The sequence below is a fragment of the Antennarius striatus genome, chromosome 20, assembly GCF_040054535.1.
Source record: "Antennarius striatus isolate MH-2024 chromosome 20, ASM4005453v1, whole genome shotgun sequence".
Taxonomy (NCBI): Eukaryota; Metazoa; Chordata; class Actinopteri; order Lophiiformes; family Antennariidae; genus Antennarius; species Antennarius striatus.
In genome coordinates, this window is record NC_090795.1 from 16,947,029 (window position 1) to 16,956,755 (window position 9,727).

A 9,727-nucleotide genomic window follows, 5' to 3' on the forward strand; every position below is an offset into this window, starting at 1 on the left:
CAGTTCAACAGCTCCATCTTGGTTTGGCAGGCTTCTTGTTGTGACACGGCACAAGACATTGAGATGGCTCTCTCCTGAATTGCGCTGCATTCTGTTAGTCTCGGAACGCAGTGCACTTCTGGATGCCGTCAGCCAATAGAATGTGCGTACGGTTTCACATGACTACTTACTAAAAATCCACAATCAACTGGAGCGGGACATCTTGAAGTGCGAATGAGCTAGGGATTACTGTATGTAGATAAAGTTATTTAACTACAAAGGGTTATATATACATTTACTTTTGATATAAGTTGGGTTGGAACCTGTAGGCTCACTGTGGAACCCTGTGGCCAAAGTGGTCATGGTGTCTTGGGCATTCTCTAGCCACAAGCGCTGCAGGGACAAGAATGACAGATGTTGTGAGACCAAACAGCAGAGTCATCTCCATCTCCTGATTCTTCTGCTTGTTTGGGTGTGCGATAGAACCTCTTGGCCAACCAAATGTATTCCAGGTTCTTGTCAGTCCAGACAAGGAAAATCTGTCTGGTACCCTCCAGCCAATGGTACCATTCCCCCAGAGCTACTTTTATGGCCAGGAACTCTTGTTTGCCACTGTCATAATTCGTCTTGTCTGGAGACAGATATTGGTAGAAAAAAAACACAGGCACAGAGCTTCTGATCCTTTGTAGTCCTCTGAGAGAGAACAGCTCCAACTCCCACATCAAAGGCATGAACTGAACTGCCACTCCAGATCAGGCAATTGGATGATGGGTCAGACATGAATTGCGCTATATGAGACTGGAATGCAGCATTAGCAGAAGGGAACCACCAAAAAGGATCTTGGAGGATGTGAAAGCCTCAAGGGGTGAAGCAACCATGCTGTAGTTCCTGATAAACCACCTGTAAAAGTTTGCAAAGACAAGGAACTGTTGGATGTGTTAACAGGCATTGGGAACAGGCCAGGCAGTGACAGCACTTTGGCATTATCCAAAAAGTAGTTCTGGAGGAGCCTCCGAAAGACTGCCTGAACATGATGGTGTGTTTATGTTTGCATTTAGAGAAGATAAGGTCATTAAGATAAGCAAAGACAAAGTTGTCTAGCTTGTCCATCAGGCCATCATCAACCCAGGTCTGGAAATAACAGCAAGGGCATCGGTGAGCCCAAAAGGCATCACTAAGCATTCATAATGTCCTGTAGGAGTTTTTATAAACGGTCTTCTATTCATCTCTGTTCCAAATACAAACCAGATGGTGGTCATTACACTGGTCTAGCTAGGAGAAGATGACCATGTCTTCCAAAAGTGTCAAGGAGATCGGTGGGTGTGGTTTTTGATCTTAGTTTCATCCAGTCCCCAATAGTTGATGCACAGTTGCTAGGTTTCCCCCTTTTTTTTTTCCTAATAAAAAGACCCCTTCACCAGCCAGGGAGGAGACAGTCAAATTACATACATCACTACATGTGTACATGGCCTTCTTTCAGGGAAAATGAAAATAGATGGCCTCTGGGGGAGTTGATCGAGGCTCTTGCTCAATTGCACAATCATACAGATGGTAGGGAGGATGTAAAGCAACCTCACATTCTCCAAACCAACCGTATGATTTTTCTCAATCACACAATCATAGTAGGGAGATTGTGAGGTGGCCTTAATTTTAAATACCTCCCAGAAATTATAATACCCGCATCAAGTCTATAACAGAACTGGATATCAGTTATGATGTAACAATCTGTTTGAGACAAACCCGGTTGACGTGGTCCACCACGATCCGTCCTCCTTGGCTTGTGCCCAGTACTCTACCAGCCAGCGTAGTGTCCTTGAAGGTTTGTGGCTGCAGGGAAGAGAGAATGGGGCTGTTTGCATTAAAAGGTTGGCAGCCAGGTCTCAGTGTAGCAGTCCACTGATCCTACACAGGGCTTCAACAGCAGCAGTGGTGGGACAGTAGAGGTTGTTGGAGGTGTCAGATGTAGCAAGTTTCCAGGCTACATTAATTAAAGATATTAGCTTTCGGACTAGTCAATCAGAAGACCAATTCGACTCATGGAGGTAGCGGTGCAATGAACCACACAAACACAGAACTTTATGTGCAATTAATTATATTAATTTGTGAAGAAAAAAAATTTATATACAGTGAACCCCAATATTCACTCTCTGCAGAAGGAATAAAATTAACTAAAGTGAAGTACATTTCAGATAAACCCACACACAATATTTATCATCACACTCATTGTCCAAAATAATCCAGGGTCAAGTCCAAGCCGTAATTGGTCCGTTGGCAATGGCGTGTGTGTGCGTGTGTGTATGTGGGTGTGTCCGGAGGTGACGTGGGGGACCGGCTTCCAGAGCCTCCTACCAGACCAGGCGAAGTTCTCCGCATCGGTTGTCCCCGCTCTGAATCAGAGTCCTAGCTCGCCATCGTTTAGTCGAGTCCTCACCGGCACTCCGACCAAATCCATAAAAAATGTTCAACGTTCATATAGTTCGTATAACTCGTCCACACAGGTCTGTTCCGGTAGCCTGCGGCTGATCAGGGAACTCCAATGCCGGCTGCTTTCGGCGCTTCCGGATCTATGCAATTTCCTCCGGGATTAATAAAGTATCTATCTATCTATCTATCTATCTCTCTCTCTTTCGCGGACACACACCCCCCAACGCCGTTTTCTCACTGGCTTTTATTGCAGGTGACATCATTAGCCACCCGCAGCCCCACAGGTGAATGCGTGATGTCATACACCACGTGACAAGTTCACACTAGTGTGGAACCTAACGTCCTTTGCTATGGTAAGAATAAAAATATTAATAATAAGAAAAATATTAATAATAACCAAAATAACCATCGAATATTACTGTGGTAACATTCATCCTGGTTACACTCTCCCGTCCTTAAACTATGCTCGTCCCGTTGCATGCTAACTAAACAATTTCAACAGACGGCACAACCAGATCTGATGGGGGTGAAACACCTAGGAGGTTGGACAAGCTGCGTATTACCAGTTGAACTACAGATTCTGAGGGTTTACCAAGAGCTGTATACTGGAGTCGATCAGGAGCTAAACGTTGACGGGTTGAACGTCTAAGAGTTGGGTCATGGTCAGCTACTTCAGTGGCAACTAATGGCTCTGAGTCAGTGGCAACTGGTGGCTCTGCATTAGTGGCAACTGGTGGATCTGTGTCAGTGGCAACTAGCTGGAATGACTCTTCAGGTAAGTTTTCAATTTGTGACTTATTAACAAGATTTCCTTCCACCCTTGATTCCTCTTCAAATACTTCCGAGACCACAGGGCTAACAGACGGAGGAGTTAGAGGACTGCTTTGGACAGCTACAATCGATGACGAAGGAACAGGAGCTGGAATGTCTTTGTCCATGGTGAATTGGACTGCGGGTAAGTTTGGATTCAGTGAAACTACGGTCTCAAAATCATCATCACTAGCAAGGTACTCCAAGGAGCCGTCAGCATCTTGACTACAATGGTCAACAACTTGACGAGAACGAGTACATGGTCTTACAGCAGGAATTGTGTCAAATGATGCCCTACGGTCTTCCTTAGATGGAAGGAAACCACAGGGGAGAAGGAGGTCTCTATGGAGAGTGCGAATGGGTCCATCTCCGATTTCCGGCTTCACTTTGTAGACTGGGAGATCACCAGCTCTGCTAACCACCACATAGACGTCTTCTTCCCACTTGTCAGACAGTTTATGTTTTCCCCTGAGACGCACATTCCTCACAAGCACTCGATCACCTGCTTCCAATGCTGCTGGTATGACTCTCTGATCAAACCGTGTTTTGTTTCGTTCTGCTGATTTATGAGCATTCTCTGAGGCTATTTTGAAACTCTCTTCCAGTCGTAACTTCAGTCCTTGAACATATTGTGAATGACTTTTGTTCTTGGCCCCCAGCAGTGGTAGTCCAAAAACCATATCGACAGGAAGACGGGGTGTTCGGCCAAACATTAACTCATAAGGTGTGTAACCGGTCACATCGTTCTTAGTACAGTTGTATGCATGAACTAATGGTTTCACATAGTCCTTCCATTTTGACTTTTGCTTCTCTTCCAGTGTTCCAAGCATGCTCAAAAGTGTCCGATTAAATCGCTCCACGGGATTGCCTCTGGGATGGTACGGTGTAGTTCGACTCTTCTGGATTCCTGCAACTTCACACAATTCTTTGATCAATTTTGATTCAAAATCTGTTCCTTGATCTGTGTGGATACGCTCGGGGATGCCATAATAGACAATAAAATTGTCCCATAAACATTTTGCCACAGTTTTTGCCTTTTGGTTTGGTGTTGGAAGGGCCACAGCAAACTTTGTAAAGTGATCTGTTAAAACAAGAATGTCCTTGGCATTACTAGAGTCAGGCTCGAGGCTCAGGAAATCCATACAGAGTAACTCGAGGGGACGTGAGGTGATTATATTGACAAGTGGTGCACTCTTCTCAGGAAGGGTTTTCCTTCGCACACAGCGGCCACAGGTCCTAATCTTTTGTTCGACGTCCCTAGCCATTTTAGGCCAATAGAACCGTGCACGAACAAGATCAAGGGTGCGATCGATTCCAAGGTGACCCATATCATCATGAAGGCTCTTCAGTACAAAAGGGCGGAGTTCATCAGGGAGAACAAGTTGGTATGACAAAGCTGCATTGTTGTGACGTTTGCGGTACAAGATACCATCTATGAGTTCTAACCTTGTCCATTCTCGCAACAAAAGAGGGAGTTCGGGCAATTCCACCCTAGCTGTTGGTGGGACCTTCTCTCCTGTCTCCATCTGGTGTATGAGTTCTCTCATGCTTGGGTCTGCCCTCTGTTTTTCTTTCAAGCTGGAGTGAGACAGCGCTGGAACAACAGGTAAGTGATCTTCAGAGATGTAACTTTCTAGTACAGCATCGGCTCTATGTGAAAGCGACTCGATCAGGGTCATGCAACACTGACCAGAATCAACGGCCTGAGAGGCTTTAACCAGCTGACTCTGGCAGATTGCGTCAACAATGTCAGGAGAAATGACATCAGTGTCTGCAAGATGGTGGGATATAAACTGGTGAATAAGTTCAACATCTTTCGGTGACTCTTCGGCAGGGGCTGTGTTGGGTCGCCGAGAGAGTGCGTCTGCATCATAGTTGTGCTTTCCAGCTTGATAGAGCAACTTAAAAGAGAATGTGGAAAGAGCAGCCAACCAACGATGACCAGTAGCATCCAGTTTAGCTGATGTCAGAACATAGGTCAGGGGGTTGCTGTCTGTCACTACTGTGAATTCTGCTCCATACAGATAGTCCTGAAACTTTTCGGTGACACTCCATTTAAGTGCTAAAAATTCTAGTTTGTGGGCTGGATATCTACTCTCACTCTGAGAAAGACCACGGCTGGCAAAAGCTATTGCCCGAAGCTTTCCGTCCTGTTCTTGATACAAGGCAGCACCTAAACCTGTAATGCTTGCATCCGTGTGTAAAATGTAAGGAAGAGCTGGGTCAGCGAACCCGAGAACTGGTGCAGATGAAAGTTTGTCAATGAGGGTCTCAAAGGCTTGTTGGCAACCTTGATTCCATCGCTCTCCAAAAGGCTGGTTTGAGCTGCAGTGCAACTTGGCGGATGTCTGAGGTTTGGTCTTTCGGACTGGGGCGTAACCCCGAGTTAGATCATTGAGAGGCTTGGCGATGACAGCATAGTCTTTAATAAAGCGGCGGTAGTACCCTGCGAAACCCAGGAAAGATCTCAGCTGCTTTAAGTTTGTGGGAATGGACCAGGACTTGATGGCAGCAATCTTTTCAGGATCTGTTTCAACCCCGCTCTCTGACACAATATGCCCCAGGTAACGGACTGAAGTCTGGAAAAATTTACATTTTTCTGGAGAAAGCTTTAATCCATACTCCTTCAGCCGGCTCAGTACTCGCAGTAGTCTTTTCTCATGCTCTTCTAGAGTGTTTGAGAATATGATTAGATCATCCAGAAACACCAGCACTTCCTTGAGATGAAGGTCTCCCATGCATCGCTCCATCAACCGCTGGAATGTGCTTGGTGCGTTAGTGACTCCTTGAGGCATTCTATTGAATTCCCAGAAACCTAACGGAGTTACAAAAGCAGTCTTGGGTTTGTCTGCCTCTTCCATTTCGATCTGATAATATCCTGATTTCAAGTCGAGTACTGAAAACCATCTTGAACCAGTAAGGGCAATAAAAGACTCTTCCAAGTTTGGCAGGGCATAGGCATCTTTTATAGTCTGGAGATTGAGTTTACGATAGTCAATGCACAGCCGTACATCACCATTCTTCTTTTTGACAACCACAATAGGAGATGAAAAAGGAGATGTTGACTCCCTAATCACACCAGCATCCAGAAGCTCACGAAGATGTCTGCGTACAGCTTCAATGTCTTTTGGATGGATAGGGCGGGCACGTTGCTTGAACGGGGTCTCATCATGAAGAGTGATATGGTGTTTAACTTGGTTGGTGCATCCAAAGTCAAGATCGTGGTGGGAGAATACTTCAGATATTGCGTTGAGCTTCTCCGTGACTCGCTCCTTCCACTCTGATGTTATGGGAGAGTTGCCAAAATTCAGATTCAAGTTGACAGATTGCTGTGTGATTCTGGATGGGGGGTCAGTCACATGATGCTGAGACAGGATGCAGTGGTAGGTCTCAAGCTCTGCAATTACACTGAAGGATGGAATATAAACATCTTGCTCTGACTCGTTGGTTACAATCACCGGAACTTTATAGGGAAAATGAGCTGGAAATGATATTAAACAGCTACTGACGCACAACCCACCAGGCAGAGCTGACACAGGATGGTGAAGTAAGACTGACTGGTTGGCTGTTGGAGAGGGGGTCCTAGCTGTGCCCTCGATCACCAAAGTGCGGCCGGCCGGAACTCGCACTGGGGCTTTGCTTAAGAGTCGAACCACTCCAACATTACCAGTGTCATGTTGCTGATGCGTCAGCTGCAGTGTCTTTAATACAGCTCTGTAACCTTGAGTACTTGGCTGAAATGCTGAAGATTTATTACACATATATTGTTCGTACAAAGGCTCAAGCGTATTCATGCCAATAAGCACAGATGAAGAAGAGCCAGGACTAAAATCAGGAACCACAAGCGCCAGTGTAAAAATCTCAATGTCTCGACCCAAAAAGGTTTTGGGGAAAGTCACTGACAGATCAATATAACCAAGATAGGGGATTGAGTGGCCTGCCGCTCCCTCGATTTCCAACAGATCATGCAGTGAGTGGATTGGGTGATCATGAAGATAGTGATTGAAAAATGAGGCGGGTACAGTAGTCACCTGTGACCCAGTATCCAACAGGCACCGACAGTTGTGACCTGTTATTTTAACTTCTGCTGTACAGCGAGAACCCACTAGGCCTCTGGGCAATTTGGCTGTTGCCCTAGGTCGAGAAGGCTGCAACTCTGCACACTGAACAGTCATTTTTGACATGGCGGGACAGGATGGGTCCAGCTCAGTTCCTGTTTGTCCCACAACAGGAACGGAGTTTAGTTTAACTGATCAGATCTGGAAGATTGTCTTTGTTTCTTGTCATTGAATTGTTTTCTTTTTGCACTAACCAGGGCAGAGTTAGGTGGATTGTTGCATTGAGGCTTGATATGGCCATCCTCACCGCAACGGAAGCAGAACCCAGGCTTTGGGTTTACAACAGCAATATCAGCAGTCTTTGATTTACTATGAGGCTTCGTAGCATGACCGAGTCTGGAAGCACAGGAACCATGTTGTACTTGAGACTGCATTGCAGTCAAGACAGATAGCTGTTGTTGAATGGCTGCCATTTGCTTAGTAAGTTGCTTGGTCAGTGTGGTCAATGTTGCACACATCCCCTTTTCCTCTTCCTCATACGCGAACTGAGCCTGGGAAGTGACTTTTTGTTTTGCAGTTCCTAAGTGTTGTCTCATTCTGTGAATCTTCGCAGCTTCTCGGTCTTCTTCAGTTCTGAGTAACAACAGTAATTCAGCAAATGATGGTGGACTCAACTTTCTTTGTTTGAGCTGAAGTTCTGAAATTAGGGTATTATCCCAGCAGCCTCTACAAAATTGATTCAGCAGATGCCTATTCACTTCAGTTTCAGGGACTCCTCCTCTCCTCACAGCAAGATTTAACGCCACCTGTAACCGCTGCAGATAGGTAGATGGTTTTTCTCCTGCATCCTGAAGAGTGTCCATAAATTTAAAGTACAACTCTTCCCCATCTTGCACTGTACCGTAGGCTGAGTCCAGCTGCTCGAGGTAGATGTCAGCTGGTAGATCAGGGCTTAGATGTTTCACAATGTCTGCAGCCGGGGGTAGTAAGCTGTCAAGGATGAGACGTGTCCGCTGAATTTCAGAGATAGCTGGATCTTTCATAATCAAATCAGCACCAGAGCGCCAAGTGTCATAGTCGACCTCATGCTGTGGGCGTGGCACTCGTCCAGAGAAAACACGGAGCCTGTGAGATGAACGTGTGTGCATGACAACATCCTCACTTTTTACAATGTGTTCCACCACATATCTCTGGACCTCAGGTGGATTTAGATCAGTAGCAGCAATGTTAATAGAAGAAGTGCGCTCCCTTGGTCTTACAGTGGGCGTGGTCTTAGCATGGATTAGTGGCACTGAGGTGGCGGCCATTTTAGGTGGGTCTGGGTTTATCTGCTCTTCAGCCGTCTCCTCCATTTTAGCAGGATCGACAGGGTAACACTCTGCAATGGAGTCGCTGATCTGGGCCATCATTTCCTGCAGCACCTCAGCATAATCCTTACCAGAAAGTTTAGCCACTTGCTTAAGGTCAGCTAAATATGTCTTAGTCTTTGATCTTCCGACCTTTGAAGAATAAACTTTTGATAGATTCTTAATATAACACTGGTTCCCGGAACTCATCGTAAAAGTATACGGTAGCAGTGGATCTAATAAAGGCATAGCAGACCCTGACACATACTCGACTACCCACACCCCATGGAATTCAGACTCTGGAGAGTCAACAAAAACTGCCCTGTTGATTGGTCCATACCGCTCTAAAAACTGCCCCACTTCCTCTTTATCATCTCTATTAACCCCATCTATTACCACAGCATTTGGTATTTTAATACAAAGCATGTCAAAAACCTCCATTTTGAAATAAATTGGTAAATCTGATTTTTTTTTTTTTTTTTTTTTTTTAAAGAGAAATATATGAAGAACACTGTACCACTACCTCCTGGCTGGCTCGCCAATTATGTAGCAAGTTTCCAGGCTACATTAATTAAAGATATTAGCTTTCGGACTAGTCAATCAGAAGACCAATTCGACTCATGGAGGTAGCGGTGCAATGAACCACACAAACACAGAACTTTATGTGCAAATAGTATGTTATATTAATTTGTGAAGAAAAAAATATATATACAGTGAACCCCAATATTCACTCTCTGCAGAAGGAATAAAATTAACTAAAGTAAAGTACATTTCAGATAAACCCACACACAATATTTATCATCACACTGATTGTCCAAAATAATCCAGGGTCAAGTCCAAGCCGTAATTGGTCCGTTGGCAATGGCGTGTGTGTGCGTGTGTGTATGTGGGTGTGTCCGGAGGTGACGGGGGGGGACCGGCTTCCAGAGCCTCCTACCAGACCAGGCGAAGTTCTCCGCATCGGTTGTCCCCGCTCTGAATCAGAGTCCTAGCTCGCCATCATTTAGTCGAGTCCTCACCGGCACTCCGACCAAATCCATAAAAAATGTTCAACGTTCATATAGTTCATATAACTCCTCCACACAGGTCTGTTCCGGTAGCCTGCGGCTG

At 45.4% G+C, this 9,727-nt stretch overlaps 1 long non-coding RNA gene across 2 annotated transcripts; it reads left to right on the forward strand.

The window, feature by feature from the left end:
• Positions 1–2,654: 2,654 nt before the first annotated feature.
• LOC137587826 (uncharacterized) lies at positions 2,655–4,543 on the forward strand. 2 transcript variants are annotated; one of them, XR_011033976.1, is made up of 5 exons: positions 2,655–2,756; positions 2,906–3,358; positions 3,524–3,733; positions 3,873–3,937; positions 4,032–4,543. It is a non-coding gene; the product is annotated as an uncharacterized lncRNA (long non-coding RNA). The 2 variants fall into 2 exon arrangements; XR_011033977.1 differs by lacking the exon at positions 2,655–2,756 and having other exon boundaries at positions 3,151–3,178; positions 3,257–3,358; positions 4,032–4,537.
• Positions 4,544–9,727: the final 5,184 nt, after the last annotated feature.